Here is a 16,738-nt window from a genome sequence, read left to right as displayed (position 1 = left end):
TCCTAACATAATACTAGAATATTAATTTCAAAATTAGCTTGCTATAGAGCAGGGAAGTTTAAAGCAAATTTATGCTTCTCTTGAAACTGAGCTTGCTCTGTTTCTGTTTTTGCAATTCTAGTAGGGCAACAGAACAAAAAGGATGTGTTTGTGAGAGAACAAACCAGCAAAAGAAAGGGGATGGTTCACTCTGCCGAGAACAGCACTGAGCTGCAGCTAAGGATGCTGAGCTTGAACTTTATAATCTGGCAAAGGAAAATGAGCTGAGCTATGTTAGTACAGACAGGCCAGAAAGAATTTTAAGCTCAGCATATGTCATAATAATGAGAACTGCAAGGAACTCCTTTGTGGAAGTGTTGCAGGCAGGTTTGTGTCTCTGTCTGACCCCATACTCATGTTCTTGAAGGGTGGGTATTTTGCCTGTGTGTATGAGCAGATCTCTGAAATGCTGAAGGGAATGTGACAAACACAGGAAAACCCACCCAGCAGGGTGTATGCACAGTGCCCTTCAGGCTGGCTCCTCCCCATGTCACCACTTGGAATGAGGCTGTTTTACTGGGGTATTGTCTGTTCCAGCTCAAGTTCCTCCTGACCTTAATGAACACCAGTGTAATGCTTTGGTGAAGTCACTGCATCTGAGGCGGAGATTGAAGTGTCAGGCATATAAGAAATGAACTTTCCCTGCCAAATCTGCAGCCATTTCTGGCTATGTACTTTAACGACAGCATTCTGCTTTGGCGTATAGCATATGTGTTCCTCTGTGTATTTAAATTTCTATGTATATATAGGATAAAATTGTGCTGGGAGAGGAAGGAAAAAGGATTTCAGACACCAGGCTTTGGGAGATGTGTTTCTACTTTTCATTTACTTAGTGGAACAAGATTAGTGTCTCTAATGTATCTTAAGAAGGCCATGGCAGCCATATTTTTAGGACACTCAGATTTTCACAGCTGGTATTTTCAGCTCCTGCTAGGGAGGCTAGAAGCAGAACTTCCTGATGTAATACTGAGGGCAAAGCTCTGTTAAACGCTACTCAGTGGATTCCTGCATTTCTGTTCATTAATGACTAAAATGCCTCCAACATGTTTTCCTCAATCCTGATGGCAGATGTTTACTCCTCAACAAAGATCAGTTCCTCTTTATACTGGTAATGTCTGCAGGCAGGAGCACTGGTGTGGCTTTTGTTAAATCCAGCTGATGTCACTGGAAGAGTTAGATGGGGTCATTGACATGCAGCCCTTTAATCATGTCTGAAACACAAGAAGTCACCTTCAAAGGCCAGCTTATACTGAGGTAAGAACACCTATTCTGACTTTATTATATATATATATCAGCCAGAAGATCTCTAGAAGAAAAGATATTTAGTGCTCATGGCATATAAAGGATATTAATGTGATGGGGACAATACAAAGAAGTGATGAGGTATTTGTGTCCAATGGGAAAAAGAGAGAGAGTTCATTGTCTGTAGCATATGAAGACATGAGAGGAGAAAGGGGTAGAGGAAGAATGTAATCTAGTATATTAAAAAGAACATATATTGAATTTGCAGTTTTCCTATCAATAGGCTTAGACTTTCATGTATGCATGAGAGGTGTGGCTTTGGTGCTGCTATTGAATTAAATAACTAAATATATTGAAGAACTGAAAATATCAAAAGCCTTTGGTCTTTCTATGCATAGGAGTAACTGAAACAGCTGTGTGTTGTAGTATTCAGTCTTAGGAATGAAAAACTGTGGTAGATAAGTTACACTTACCAACATGTATTGGTTGCCTGTGTTAAGAAATATCACTATCTCTCTGCTTCTCTGGATACCCAAATATTTTTTGACTGGTAGATGCATTTTCAGTAATAGTTTTATATACGTTGTGAAGGTAAAGCATGTAATTGTCAGACTCATGGTAGAGATATCTGAAGAATTCAGTTTAGTAAATAACTGGACTGGAAATAAAAGAGAACTAGATTTTAGCAGCCATCATGCTTATATATTGCTGCATCTCTACATCGTTCCCTTATGATGCTCTTGGTGAAGTGGCTGGAAAGGGATGTCATTTCATCACAGGGTAATTGTTCTGTAAAGGCAAGTACCTGAAAAGCATTTGGGTTAAATTTTTTTTCCAGCCCCCCATTACTATGATTTTAATTGGAAGCAGCTCTTTGTTCATGTAAAACTAGCGTGAAGTCCTTTACTGAAAGATAGGCATGTCTTTGTATCAAAGAGTGCCTGTTTCAAGCTGTTAACGCTTGTCCATGTTTAACTGAACTTCCTGAGGTTTCTGGGAGAAGGAAACTTTTACTATCTCCTCCTGCAAATCACTTTAACATGCTGTCTCTGAACAGAAGAATATCCCTTTTATGAGTAGGTGGAATAATAGGCTAGCTGGATTCTGATACTTTAAAATGTTAAGTCTGTGTCAAAATCTGCAAGAGAGCACTGAGAAGCACAGAAATTTGCAGATGTACAAATCTGTCATTTTATGACCATGATGAAGTCTTTATAGTGCACACAGCAACTCAGTGCTTCAGAGCTGCCATGTAACTTGGAGAAAATGTGGATTAGTGTAACTTTACTATTAGAATTGAAGCATTAACTAATAATGGGCTACAAACCTAACATCAGTGAGGGTGCTCAGTTTGTACCTTAGCAGAGCCTTTGGGTGTGGGAGTGCAGTTCTCTGCGAGGCAGGATAGTTACTGAGCTGCAGTTACAGCAGGCACATCCAACTCTGCTGCCCCCGGTCCTTTCCACATTTTGCTGCTGAGTCACTGCGTGACCTTGTGCAAACCTCTTCCTTTGGCATGTGCTGCCTGCAGAGGAGGAGCACTAGCAGGGACCTGCACTATCACTCTTGGGTGAGGAGTTCTGTGAAACCACAGACTGAATGTGAATTACGTGGTTTGTTTCATGCTTTATTGGCCTTATGGTAGGCATCACGTGTCGGTAATAAAAAAGAAAGATGGGGGTATATGTAAGGGACAGAGGGGAGTACTGAGGGTTGATAACTGGTCTGTAGATGGGCTGTCGAGAGACAGTATCTTTGGCTTCCTTTACTCTAGAGTATATACTAGTTGACCCTCCAACACTGATTCCAAATTAAGAGGGCTGTGTTTTAAAAAGCAATAAGTGTGTTAAGAAAAGCCAGTGCTCAAATTTAAAAATCTGATGTCTCCCAATGTAATGTGACTTTCAATTTGACTAGATATGCCTTTTTGTTTACATATATGTCTATGCTTAGGAATGCTCATCTATAGAGATAGTAGCATTATAGTGGACTATCTCTGTAACAGGTCTTTGACATCCTCTCTACCCCCTCTTGACAGATAATTTTATCCTGTTCAGACAGAATATATTTTAATTTCACAGATATTTTATCTCTTTTAGATATATACTGTTCTGTTTTTTTTTTTAACTAACTTTCCCAAGAATTACAGGGTTACAAGGGTTTGTAAAAAGCCAGGAATTTGTCTTAAATTAGTGGAAAAGTTTAAAGGAAATACTGTGTGATCCTACAAGATCTTTGTAACATTGTAAAGTAAAAGCTTATACTTTTCCAGTTCTTCACATGATACCAACTTCCAGCTGGCAAAGATCCTTGGCACAGCACTTGGCTCTCATTATGGCTGAAATTTTAAATGTACTATTTTCAAATCTTCTCTTATTCAAAAACATATTTTAAGATTTCTGGTAGCTGTAAGGATCTGGCTTATAAATGGAAAGACTGTCATAGAACTTCTAGGAAAGTTTTGTGAGTAGTTTGTCAGAACCTCTGAGAAATAAAACACATGCCATGAACTATCACTGTAGTGCAAATTTCTTCCAAGTATACAGGGAAATTAAAAGCAAACACTATTACTTGTAGCACTGGTCAGATTTGGGAATTTCCACACTCTTGCCAAATGCTGATGTGAAAATTTTTTACTTTTTAATTAATCATGTAAAAGTCAGTTTAAGTTAAATAAATAAATCATAACCTTTGTGTAAAGGATTTTTGGAGTTAAGATACAAGAAACAGACTCCAGGTTGCTCAGACTTAGGAATCTGGTTGTTTCTTTAGAGGGTCATATGTGTTTTCTTTTACTCATACAAATGTAAAATGAATGTCATACATGGTTATATACTACATGAACTGCTGAGACAAAGCAGCAAATAAGCCATATGTGAGAGGAACTAAAAAGCCTGAATAGCCCAATAAATCTTGCATTAGACTCAAGTTTATAAATAATAGGCCTTGTGGAACACCATTATAAAAAGAGGATTTCTTTTGGGAAGCTGAAATCTTTGTGTTTCCATCGTGTGAAGGACTTTGGGCACACAAATGCATGTAATTGCCTTACCAGCGACAGATATATGAAGAATCCTTGTTCAGGCTTTCAAACTGGAAAATCTCTAATATCTGAAATAGTTCAGGAAAAGAGTGAGTTGATGAGTAAGTTTGTATTCCCTTTGAGGGCCAGTCTAATGGGTGATCTTCCATCAGCAATGTCAGTCGCTTTGGTAAGGCAGCACTGAACACTGTGTGTGTAAGTTGGGAAGAAAAATGGTCCTGTAAAACTTCATTGCTCCACCCCATGTCTTTGAGTAAGCTGTATAAGAGCAAGACTAACTAACTTTGATTGCTGGGCACAAAAAATAGTACTCAGTAGCTTGAAACTGATCTGGGAGCCAAGCACTGCTGATACAGAGCAATGGCACCACATCTCCATTCTTGTCCTGTTCAAATGGGGAGCCTATAGAGTCTGTAAGGGCTGAACTGGGCTGCTGGTGTAGCACCAGGCAGACAGAGCAAGGGGCAGCAAACCAAGGAATGAGAGTTGCCTAGAACTGTATTTGAAGCCTGTGTGTGGCTGGAAACTCTCCCAAGATCTTTTTAACAGACAGAAAAGACTATGGAGAGTGTGTTGAAGAGCATTACTTTGTTCTTATAAGTTCTTAAAACCCACTTGTGTTTAACTGTATGAAGAAAAGAATATTCCTGCAAGTTTCTTAATGCATTCAGCTCTGGTCCTACTGAAGTGCTAGACACCCCCCCCCCCCCCCCCCCAGTTTTATATTTTGCCTAAATGATGCAGTGTGGATGATTCTATAAACCTTGATGTTTCCATTTCTCTTGCATTTGGATAAATCTGTAACATAAACATTAGTGTAATATGAATAAAAGGATAATCTAATTTTGTAAGTTCTGAGCAGCCTAAAACCTCTTACCTGTATGGAAGCTCTCTAGGAGCTTATTTGGAGTGAGAGAAGGGGTCTCAGAGGAAGGAGCCTCCAGGAAGCAGGTTGGCTCCTTTGACAGACTTGGACAGAAAAAGAGCCCGCAAACTTTGCCACCGGTGGTGTCACCAGTCTCAGCCTTCAGCAAGGAAATCTGTGTAGGGGAAAACATTTTTATGTTGCGTGATCGTTTTCTTTTTTTTTAATATGTAAAAAGCCTGGTTCTTAGTGTGAGTGAGGCCGTGTAGTCTCTGGCCATGCTCACTGAAAGCTCATTGAGTTTGTTTCTTAAAAGCTTTAATGGGCTTGATATTTAATGAATATAGAATTTGTTCATATATAGGCTATAAGTTCACATGGATAGCCCTCCTTCACCTAAGTACTACTTCATTCCAGTCATCTTAATTATCAAGAAAGTTTTTGTATGACTTTATTACACATAAGCACTATGTAACACAGAGAATATAGATTTGCTTAGTTTTGCATACAAACCCAACAATGTCCTGCAGTTTTCTCACCATAGTTGTCATGTAAAGTCTAGTAAGTACTGTAAATAACTGATTTTCCATATGTGTTTTATGGTGTTAAATCAACTGGACAAGCAAGTCACACTCTATGTCTTCTGAAAAACATGCTCAAGAATTTCTATTGCTCCCTACTTCAGAAAAAAAGAGAAAGAATAGGAAGATTTGTCTCTGCATTGACAATCCAATTTAAACAGCAAGGTGGCAGGAATGATATCAATTCCTCTGAAAGCACTGATTCATGATGCACTGCTTGCCAGTCATTTGTAGGCTCTCCATCTGGGAATTGTGGCATGGTAATCTACAGCAAGGCAAAAAGAACAACACAGAAACAAATTCAAATTGCTGACCTATTTTTGATAGTCTACCATTGCTGACAAAAGTTTAAATGATCCTAAATAGTGACTGATTATGGGGATGCCAAAACAGAAAACTGTAATATAGATGAGGTGGGAAAGTGAATGACTGTCATTGTTTCCAGTATCCAAAGAAAATACAATGTTTTGTCCACCAAAGACTTATTTTGCAATAAAACAAGAGATCAGGTAGTCATCAAAAAAGTATTTGTAGGCAGGAACTTGCAGCTTCCTTGATTTCTGCTATATCAACTTCAAAGTTGATAATTATAAATAAGAAGAAAAAGTTTCTGAAGTCATTCTGCCCTCTCTTAAGTTGGTTCACTTCATAAAGGATGGAGAGATGGTGGTGGAACGTTTTGCAAAGTGTATGTTGCTGAGAGTATTAGAGTGGTCTGTTAAGGCCGTGCCATAGTATTTACCTGCTGGTAAGTCTTTGTGTTGAAAGGGGATGACTCTGTGGTGTGATCTGTGGTAGTTCTACCTTGGGCCATGATGCATTCACATTGAAGCCTCTGTTTAGATTTTCTTTGCTTTCAGTGGATTCCTTTAAAATGCCTCTTTTTTGTTGTTTTTTTTTTTTTTTTTCATCCCCAGTCTGCTTTAGGTGCAGCCACGGCACAAGGCAGCACATTTCTGGTTGTAATAGTGTGTATTAGGCAGAGATCGAACGGGTAAAGGAGAGAGCAAGTGGTATATATTGGGCAAGTGTTTGTTGTTGCATGTTCTGGCTGCTGACATGTTAAGTCTCATTCCTGAAGGGCTGCATCTCTGCCACAGTTATTTATGTGTAAATAAAGTCTTTGCTCTGCTGGGAGTCCCAGCAAATCTGGTACTGAAGCAAATAGCAGAGTCTTCGAAATCAAAGACTGGAGGCAAGAATGGGAAGATGCAGCCCTCTTGCATGTCATTTGTATGCCTGACAAGTAGATCTCTTACTGACAAGTCATAAATCAAATTAATATTATGAAAATAAAGCTTTAGAGCGGAAAACAAGGCACTGCAGTGTAATGTCACGCTTTTTTTGAAAGAAGTACGATTTTTTAATCCTTGAACATTTGGTGGTAAGAAGGAACCCCTTCCCTCCCTCCTCTAACTGTTGATTAGAATAACTGTTGACAAAAAGCCAATGCTAATGTACATATTCCCGTTACAAAGCATTTGCCAAGGGAAATTCCTAGCGGCTACTGCAGAGAACTCACAGATGTGCTCAGCACTGCTTTTCCAAAGAAATTGCTTTGTTTTTGGGTCAGTCGTGTCACTGTCTACCGTGTTTTATGCTTAGTCATTTTGAAACCAAAAAGCCTTGTTTCCAAAAAGTCTTCAAAATGTGGATCAGCTGCACAGGATACAGGGAAACTCCTTTGCTATTACCACATGCTAAGGATGTGCTTGCTGTTTATCTTATTTTTCCTGCTCTTAAGATTATAGTTAAACTCAGCCTGTTCCTGCTTGAGGTGTGGAGGGCAGTCTTACAGAAAATGGCATTCTTTTGAGATCCCTGCCCCTTGTAGTCCACAAACCCAGCATATGTGCACTGTATACAACATTAACCCAATTTTCAGAGTAATTGTCCTCAGCAGTTCTACTTTCCAAGAAGTCTAAAATATCTGTCCACCTTAGTAGTAATTTTTTTAAACCTTCTTCAAGTAGTGCATTCTGTTTTAGAGTTAAAATGGACTAAGATGTCCCATGTGAACAGATCTGGCTCAAATCTTTGAGAACCTGAGTGCTCTGCCTATTCTGGGAATCCCAAGGAAAGTGTGGAGGCTGGCAGCAGTGTTTGCTCTCTACCTTTAAACTTACATTACTCTCAAGATATGATGCTACCTGACATAATGGAGTAATGTGTGAGAAACAGATATTTCACCAAAGATTCTGTATGTTACAGTTCGTGATTAACTATTTGGTAATTGCTGACAAGTGTTTCAAGTCATTGCCATGTAAAAAGAAAACCCCCTTCATTTTTATAATACTGAAATTTGTCTAGAGAGCTGTTATATAATAAAGATCATAAGTGAATCAACTTTCTTTATGTAACGTGCACTGCCATAACTACAGGATACAAACATATCCTTGACTTTATTGCATTAAGTAAAATTAGTGATTTATCAAACATTAGCTCATTTCTCAAATTATTTCTATAATAGTTTTGGTTCTTTGAGGAGCTTTTGTGTGCATGGCTTCTTTTGAGTTCTGAATGAATTTGAACAACTGCAGTTTATGCCCTCTGAATTTGTAGATTCACAGATACATTGCCACAGTAAGAGCTTCCCTTCTCTATCCTTCTCCTCCACCATTAGAAACAGATTTAGCTTAGCAATTACTAGAAGTGAGAAATTAAGTATCCAATTGTTTTAAGTTATTTTTGTATTACCATATCTTTTAAGAAGCTATAGGAAGATTACTGAAGGATTATTGGGTTGTAAGTTTCCAGTGATTGCTGGTAATTCATTTGGAATAGCAGTCTAACAACTTGTAGTGACTGGCATAATCAAACGTTTCAAATTTGCTGTAGTTTTTGCAAGACATTGCCAGTTTTCTTTTTTAATCCCGCTGTTATGCCATGCTACTGAAACATCCACTTTCAAAAGTAGGTATTGTCACATCAATATATATTTTTTTAATTTGATATTATTACTGTAACTTATGCAGGTTCTAGATCTGTGTTTCATCCTGCTCTCAAAACTTTTGTAAACACTGTTCTCTTTATATAGCAAGGCCACGTGGCCAATAATATTATTAATATATTTTTTATTTCCTAATTTACTAAAGAATTTAAATACAATATTAATCTTAACGATGAACTTCCTAGAATCTAATAGCTTTCCATTTAGAAAAATTGGTATTGCAGAATGAGGAGTTCTACTAAAAGATAAGTACATTTTTCAATGTAAAAAACTTACCTAGATAACTTTTGAATTTGAAGTTGTGGAGTTCTGTCTTTTTTTTCCTTTGGAGACTTATAGGTATTGGTGTGTTTTGTAGTCATCTTACTGGCCTGATTGCTGTCTTTACTTGCCTTTGACAAGTAAATTCATACTTTCTCTTAGGTGTTTCTACATAACATGTTAATATGGGAAAACCTTCTCTTTCCCTTTTATTTAGATGTATTCAGATTGCTAACTGAGGACCAGAAGAAAGTAACAAAATGTTGCTTTATGTGGAATATAGATATATTGGAATGTTTAAAAACAGGGCAACTCAAAAAGGATGATGAAGCTAGGATGAAATGAGACATAAAAAACCAGAAGCTCTTGGCCTCCCTCTCTGACTGAGGAGGTTTGTTACTATATAAATAAATTTAATTCCTATTTCCAATGTTCTGTGCTACTTAAATATGCTGACTAAGCTGTTTCAGCACTTTGATCTTCTGCCATGATCTGGGCCCAGCTGTACTTTCATCGTCTTCAAAAGTATTCTCTCACAGCAGTGAATTTGGCCCTAAGGAAATGGCTATGCAGATTTCCTTTCTTTCTCCATCAAATACTACCTAGATGGCTGTCTCTATTGAACATATAAGATGGTAACTTATTCCCCAGGGATTTAGTTTTTAATCCACTAGCAACAGAATCTACTTGGAAACCTTAAGTAGACCCCTAGAGATAAGTGCAGTATTTACCAGCAAAGGAAATTGTTTAGGAGTTATGTTTTTGGGACTGGTACTACTGGATAGAATCCTGAGGTATTTTATGTGAAGTGCAGCTATTTGTGAAGACTTGAACAGTGTATGTGGTAGCGGACACATCCATCATGTTTCAGTGCAGTTCATATGGGGTGTTCTGTCTGGCTTCCAACTCTCTTGCACAAAAGGCAGGAAGTTTGACCTGTTCTGTGTCCTAACAGCCTTCTGCTTTGGAGACACAATTATGGCCATGTCTGCTTAAGACATTGCTGAAATCTGTTTGCCTTGTTCAATTTGTTTATCCTCAGTCTTTAACACAAAGGGCATGCCTTGAGATTTGTTCCTGAAGAGACCTTACTTTCTTTTCTGTACTCCACAGCATTAATAAATATGCTGTTAAAGGTTTTTGGAGACTTCAGGAAAACTGAGGTAGGTGATACTCATTAAGGAACTGGACTTGCTTCCAGTCATTAAGCTTTCAGAGTGCTATTTTCCATAATGGTATCTCCATAATGATAATTTTATTTCTGTAAATGGATTTTTCTGTGCATTGGAAATATTAATTCAAACTAACATGTAGTGAACATCAACAAAAATTTGAATGCTTCTGTTGTTTCCCCTTGTGATCAAACTATGTCGAAATATTACAAAGAAATGTGAAGTATGACAATATTAAGGCTTTGCGCATCTCTTTTGTTTGTTTTCAGAAAGGAAATTGTGATCATTGCCTTTGCTGTACAGGAGAACAGAATTCAGGTTTTTGGAAATTCAGCCTTTTCCTGTTTCCAAAAGACATATGATAACTTCCTTATGTTTGATATATTTTTGGTACTTAAAAAGATTTATGGCAATGGCCAGTCTGTATGTGACAATTTATGGGTGGCCACCATGGTAATGTGGGCCTGTAGTCCAAAACCCAGTAGCTTGTGTTGAAATGGAATACAACCTTAGTGTTAGCTGGGCTGAGTGAACAGTCTGGATGGACCTGGTCTAAGTGCCAAGGAGCTTAACAGCTTCATCCTAATTTCAGTGAGAACCGTTTAGCAAAGACCAACATGTGGTCTTAATGGAAAGAAGAGGCCACACTTGTAATTTCTGCAATATCTTATTCTGCTTTGTTTTGTTACCCTATTTACATATTTTTCCATTGCATTTCTACCTGTTGATCAAATCTGATTTATATTAAATCTCTTTTTTTTTTTTTTGTTTAACAGATGATGTCATTAATATTGCTCAGGAATTCCTTCTTGCTGATGAAAAAGAGAACGTGCCAACAGGACTAGAAGTGGCAGTGTGGAAAGTCCCAGAACAACCATACCTAGTGACTCAGCTACTGGTGCTGCTCAGTCTTCACCTCTTTACATTAAAATTGAACACAACTGCCTCAGAAACCTGTGGACAAGAGAAAGGTACTGTGAGCTGCCAACATGTTGGTTGAGCAGGAAAAGAATAATTCTGCAATACAGATATGATGTTACCAATTCATTAGAGACAATATCATTTGAAGCTTTAAGTTTAAAATTCTTTTTGTACTGAGAAAGACTTTAAACCCAATCAAATTTTGTAGGCAGTAACATAAACCAATCTATGGGAAGCTTTTGTCTTTGCTTGAGTTGCTTTGATTCACTGTACAGAGGCTTTCTATATTCACAGAATAGATTTCTTCACATTATGAACATTTTTTACTCATGATTTTCTTTTTAAATTAATTTTTTGAGTAATTTCCTCACCACTACCCATAGCATCTAAAATGTGCAGTACAGGAGGACACAGCTTAGTGTCTTATGTTTATCATATGTTTTCTAACTTGACCACTGTCTTAATTCAGCTGTATCTGTCACTATTATAAAGAAGAAAGGCTTTAATTGCTTTGTTCTCAGTCAGATGCTAAGCTCCTTTGACAGACTTTCCCAGCCTTCTGTTGACTTTTATGTGCTTCTAATGTGCACATGTCTGGGTATTCAGCAGGCAACTATATATGTCATGCATAAAACCCTTCACAATATTATTTTTTCTTCAAGGATCATCTGCTATATGGGGAAAATGATCCATTTCCTCCTATTAGAGAAGTATGGTAAGGATGACAGTTTAATGTGGTGACTAATTTTGAGGGTTTTCATCTTGTGGTAGTCCTGCAGTGGAACTGCAGTCATGATAGAGTTATTAGATATAGAAATATTAGAAAATAGGCGACCTCCACTCTGTATAACTGTCTTTTCTGCAGCAAAATCCTGCAATGAGTCCCTAGAAATGAGATTTTTATCTAGAAAGACACTGAGAATATGTTCAAGGTTTGCCAGAAACCTGTAATGCAGAAAGAATGAGGAACTGCAGTCACAGATGGATCTAAAAAATAATCTCCCTATCTAAGTAATAATAATGGAAAGTAAAATATGCTGGTTTGGAAAAGAATTAAAATGCTGAACTCTAAACCCAGCTGAAGAGTATTATAACTTGCCTTTCTGCAAAGATTAATGTATTTTAATTTTTTAATTTCAAAGGAATGCCATTTAAAGTTATTGTCCCCCTGTTGTCTTTTAAACTGTTTAGTCCTGTACATCCAAACTGCTGAACATAGATTAAAAAATTGATTTATATTTTATTTAGCTGACTCTGCATAATGAAAATGAAACGATCCAAACACAGAGAGTTTTTGACAGCTAATGTTTTTTGTAAAATGATTTTGTCTTGTGCAAATTACTGATAAGGCTTCCTAGTACTTGGAACTAGCTTATGAAAATTTGAGGAGTGGGTTTTCACACTCTGGATAGCTTAGGCGCATTTGCTCACTGCTACAGGAAAAAACCTCTACATATCTGGCCCCTTTTTGTCCTGTTTGATCAGTCATATTTCTTGGATGTCCATGTCTTTGACTAGACTATTTCTGATCTCTCCAACCTGTCTCCTCAGAATGGTGGTGCAAACACAAGCATTCATGCAGGAATGGTGCTGCATCATCGTGCAGCTGTGTGCTGGCACTTTGCTTTAGAGAATGGCTGGTTGCTTCAGTGAAAATTTAGCATTACTGCAATGTGCCTGGCCCTTAGATAGGGAATTAAATTGAGATATGCTTCAGTATTACTCTTGTGTTTCCATTTATTTCTGAACATCCTTTGAACAATCCATCTATGCTGACTAATCCTCTGTAGAAATATTACTCATGCTCACTGCCACGTGATTACAGATACATTATTCTCCAAACACAGAAAACAAGTAATATAATATGTTTGTGTCTAAATAGTTTTCTCTTACTTGCAAATGTTACAGGGTAATAACATTTGGGTAGCTGATAGCTGTACAACTGCTGGCAGAATTCCCACACATGTTTTGCCATTAGATAAGTCTGTGGCTGGTAATGGTCATGTTGAGATAAGATAGACAACATTTCACTTAGTCATCTAAAAGTAATCCTCTGTGTGTTGAGTGTTTGCAAGAGATCTTAAAAAGATAACTAAGCAAACTTTTCTAACTTGGAAAGGTCTTTCAAATAAGACTTGCTGTCCAGTATTAAACATAACAGATCTTCAGCTTTTTGTGAAGCTCCTTGTATATTTATAAATGAGTCTGAATGGAAAAACCAGGTATGAACTGTGAGAAAGCTAAAGCCTCATGGTGTGCATTCAGTAAACAGTAGTGGGAGGCCATGAAGTTGGTAGCTCTGATAATGCCTTAGGATATGCCATTTCCACAATACTCAGTGCTTTTTCTTGATAAAAAGGCTCTCTCGTGGTTATGGTTGTCTTTCTAGCTTTCTGTTTGTTTTTGTCAGCTCTTCAATGAATTTGCAACATCAATAATTGTGAATGTGTTATGAATATTAAATAGCTTTGATAATGTGATTTGATTATAAAAATATATGTGTTGGGGGGCTGGGGGGAAGGCCTGTTCTAGGCATAGCATTGCAAAAACATTGGACACTAAATTAGCCCAACACCTTTCCTTTCTGAAGGAAACCATCATGTGCACATATGCACATACTATATTTATACATACGTTCAGTGGATTATGAAGATTTTATATTACAAGTAGTCTTATACAAAACCATATTTTAAAATGTACCTTCATGTGTTTCCATATCACAATGAGCTTGGACAATAGCAATCGATTTCATGCTGTTGCTCAGTAACTCAGTGCTGCAGTTCTGCAGTCAAGTACTCTAGAGTGGCGTAATGTGTTATTTTGAGGAAACTGCTTTCTAGCAGACTTCTGTTTAACTCGTGGAGCCTGTCTTCCTCTGCCTTGTGTGCTTTTTGCATACCCTGTATTTTATGTAAAATTTAGAGTCAGTGTGCCTGAAAAACTTTATATGCTGAAACAGGTCCATTTTCCAGCTGAATTCACTTTTTGTGCAGTGTGGACTGAGATCTGTGTTTGTGTCAAAAACTGAACTTTAACACAAACCAGAAAATATAGCTTAAGTTTGTTTGAAAAGTTACTTTGCATATGCACTTATGTAATAGAATCACATTTATTAACATTGCCTATTGAAAAATATATTAGTAGCTCTTGTGTGTGTTGGTTATAGCAGGAAACAGAAATGAGGGCAGCAAAATATGGGAAACAATGAACATCTCATAGGACCGTATGTGTGAGTATAGAAACTGAATTGAATAAAACAGAGCATCAGCTTCACAATGCTGGCTAGATACACAACCCACCACAGTGAAGGTAAAAAACCCGTTCCAGTGAATACACTCTTTGGGGTCTAAACAGAGTGGAGTAGCATAAATATACTTCATGACTGCAGAATCAACCAACATAGTTCTGATTTGTGCTGAAAAATTGCTTGCTCATCAGAGATGTTAATCTAAAGATACAGTATTAGCATAGGACACTATGTGGTATCATTTTTTGGGTATTCTCCAAGGTTCTGTCTTACTCACTTTTTGTATTTTGGTCTTGAAGAAATACATTTTGGTCAGCTGTGAAGTCAGAAACCTGTTGCACTGATTGGATCTCTGTGATCCTCTTTACTTGAATTATTTTTAGATGTTGAGACACTGTGTAGAGATTGTATCCAAACAAAAGAATGATACATTAAGCATTTATTTAAAAAACACATTATCAAACCCAGAAGTTTTACTGGGTATTGAAATTTATCACATGCTTATCATTTGGACGTCAGAGGGCCCAAGCCCAAACACCATGGGTTCATGAAAGGCAAGCCCTGCTTGACCAACGTGATCTCCTTCTAAGACAAGGTGACCTGCTTAGTGGGTCAGGGAGGGGCTAGGAATTATCTGCCTGGACTTCAGTAAAGTGTTCGATACCATTTCCCACATCATTCTTCTGACTGGCTGCTCGTAGCTTGGACAGGTACACAGTTTGCTGGGTAAAAACTGTTTGCATATCCAGGCCAAGAGGGTGGTGGTGAATGGAGATAAATCCAGCTCGTGGCTAGTCACTGGTGGTGTCTCCAGGGCTCAGTATTGGGGTGATTCCTGTTAAATATCTTCATCAATTATCTGGATGCAGGGATTGAGTGCACCCTCTGTCAGTTCTCAGATGACACCAATTTGGGTGGAAGTCTTGGTCTGCTGCCATGTAGGAAGGGTCTGCAGAGGGATCCTAACAAGCTGGATTGGTTGCTTATGAGGTTCAATAAGGTCAAGTGCCAAGTCCTGCACATAGGTTACAACATCTCTAGGCAGCACTACAAGCTAGGGGATGAGAGGCTGGAGAGCGACCCAGTGGGAGAGGACCTGGCAGTGCAGGTTGACAGCAACTGAACATAAGCCAGCAGAGTGCCCAGGTGGCCAAGAATGGCACCCTGGTTTGTATCAGAAATAGTGTCACCAGCAGGACCAGGGCAGTGATTGTCCCCCTGTACTTGGCACTGCTGAGGTTGCACCTTGTTGGATATTGCAAAATATTTCTTCATTGACAGGGTTCAGGCATTGGAACAGGCTGCCAAGGGAAGTGATAGAATCACTGTCCCTGGGAGTATTCAAAAAATGTGCGGACCGTGGCACTTGGGAACATGGTTTGTTGGTGACCATGGCACTACTAGGTTAATGGTTGGACTTAGAAGTCTTTATTAATGTTAGCAATTGTATGATTCTATGGTTACAGTGCCCCGCCCTGGGTCCAGTACTGGTTTATGATCCAAGATGAATTCTCTCTATTTACATCTTAGAAAAGGGGGATAAGAGGAGCTGACAACTCAAGTTTGTTAAAGAGTGAGACAGACTAATGAGTCTAAGAGTGATTTCTATGTAGACAGAATGATGCGATATGGTCCTTTGAAGTCAGGAACATCAGGTATGCAAATCTGTATATAGTCCTGAAGATGGAAAATGTTGAGGAAATAAGAAATAATGAAATTTTCTGAAAAGTAAAAAAGTTTATATTGGATCAGTTGGCAATCCCTGAACAGAGAGCTGTGCAGGCTGGATAAGCACTTTTGCCACAACAACCTTTTTCGATTGTGTGCCACTTGCTATGAAAAACCAAAGTAAAAATTTGGGGGTGGGGTGGGGGGATAAATTCTGTTTGCCTTATGTGGAATTTAACATAAAATTAAGAAATGCAAAGGAGTACCAGGTGAGTGAATATATAGTGATGTAAAAGTGTCTGTGGCAGAGGCATTTCTATTGCTTCATTGGGGAACTTGCATTTCTGTATTGAGGAAATACTGTATTGCCTTCTGGTTATTTCAGACAAGAGGTGGAAAGGGATGCAGAAGAATTACAGTACTTTTTTGTGTTTCTGAGACTTAACCTGGCATTGCTTTGCCTTTGGGATCAGTTGCACTTGATTCCATCTGTTCAACTGTGGAAGTTTAATATTTCTGTGCTTTTCAGGAAACTGTGGAAAGCTGACTTCCCATCTTTCTCAAGTAAAACAACTTATGTTAAACTGCTTGCAAGAGTGCAGTTGTCACTATTTTGTGCACAAGCATAATTTTATATTTCCTCTGCCTTACATTTAGTGATCTATATATGAATGTTTGGGGTTGTTTTTCAAGTTAATGAGTCAATGAAAGGGGGGTAGCAGGGAAAAGGCTGATGGAAAGAAGTTTCC

At 38.1% G+C, this 16,738-nt stretch overlaps 1 protein-coding gene across 5 annotated transcripts in view; it reads left to right on the top strand.

Moving 5' to 3' along the window:
• The window catches only part of JAKMIP1 (janus kinase and microtubule interacting protein 1), a 155,277-nt gene that overhangs the window by 45,674 nt on the left and 92,865 nt on the right, over positions 1 to 16,738 (top strand). For 4 of the 5 annotated variants that reach the window (XM_071556829.1, XM_071556825.1, XM_071556828.1 and 1 more), the window contains exon 2: positions 10,930 to 11,124. The gene's annotated coding sequence lies outside the window, so the exon portion shown is untranslated. Of the gene's footprint in view, positions 1 to 10,929; positions 11,125 to 13,181; positions 13,297 to 16,738 lie in introns of those variants that run through there. The other variant, XM_071556827.1, reaches the window with a different exon arrangement.

This window comes from Pithys albifrons, chromosome 5, assembly GCF_047495875.1.
Source record: "Pithys albifrons albifrons isolate INPA30051 chromosome 5, PitAlb_v1, whole genome shotgun sequence".
Lineage (NCBI taxonomy): Eukaryota > Metazoa > Chordata > Aves > Passeriformes > Thamnophilidae > Pithys > Pithys albifrons.
Note: the sequence above shows the minus strand (reverse complement) of the source record. Positions and strands in the feature narration are given on the sequence as shown.